Here is an 810-nt window from a genome sequence, read left to right as displayed (position 1 = left end):
AAAAAACTCGATTTTGCGTTTTTGGAAGGAAAACTCGATTTTGTTGTTTTAGTTGAAAACTCGATTTTGCGGTTTCGACGGAAAATTTCGTTGTTGAGTTTTTGGTGAGAAAACTCGACTTTAAGTTTTTTTTTGATGAAAAACATTATTAAATATTGTATAATAGTTGTGTGAATCAAAATAAAAGGGTTAGAATTTAAACTCTGGTCCTATTAGAGCCAACCCTGTTTAAAAAATGAGGGTTAGAGTTAGGTTGAGCCCATATTAAGATCTCTAGATGCAGCAACGAAATGACTCCGAGTTTTCATAAATTTTAACCAATCACACAAGTGAAAGTTTGTCATTCATAATTTTTATATCTTTTAGTCGAAAACTGTATGAAAGAATAGAAAAAGTGGTGTCGGGAGAAAAGAAGAAAAATAAGACATTTCCAAAGTTCTCTCTCTCTTCTCTCTTAAAAATCTTTCAGAGAGAGAGAACTTGAATCGTCGCTGGCTTCATTCCGGCTTCGTCTTCTTCTCTATCACCGGTTCTTATCCGGTTTTGACTCCCGTAGTTCGGGCTTCTGACTCTGGTAAGAGGTGGTTCTCAAAACACCTTCTTAGCCGGCTTTCTTCTCGCTTCATCGTCCGTCTGTGATGGTGATGGTGAGCTTGGTTCCGGTTCTCCGGTTCCTTTGTTTTACTTTTTGACCACCGCTTCCTGGTTGTATCTGCGGCGATTGACTCTCGATAAGAAGATCGAACTGTTTCCTCCTCCCCTTGGATAGGGTCGCTTCATCTTCGAGCTCTTCTACATCTTTAAAGATGT

This window comes from Brassica oleracea, chromosome C3 (assembly GCF_000695525.1).
Source record: "Brassica oleracea var. oleracea cultivar TO1000 chromosome C3, BOL, whole genome shotgun sequence".
In the NCBI taxonomy this organism is placed as follows: Eukaryota; Viridiplantae; Streptophyta; class Magnoliopsida; order Brassicales; family Brassicaceae; genus Brassica; species Brassica oleracea.
The sequence above is the reverse complement of the archived record's forward strand: the minus strand, read 5'-3'. Positions refer to the sequence as shown.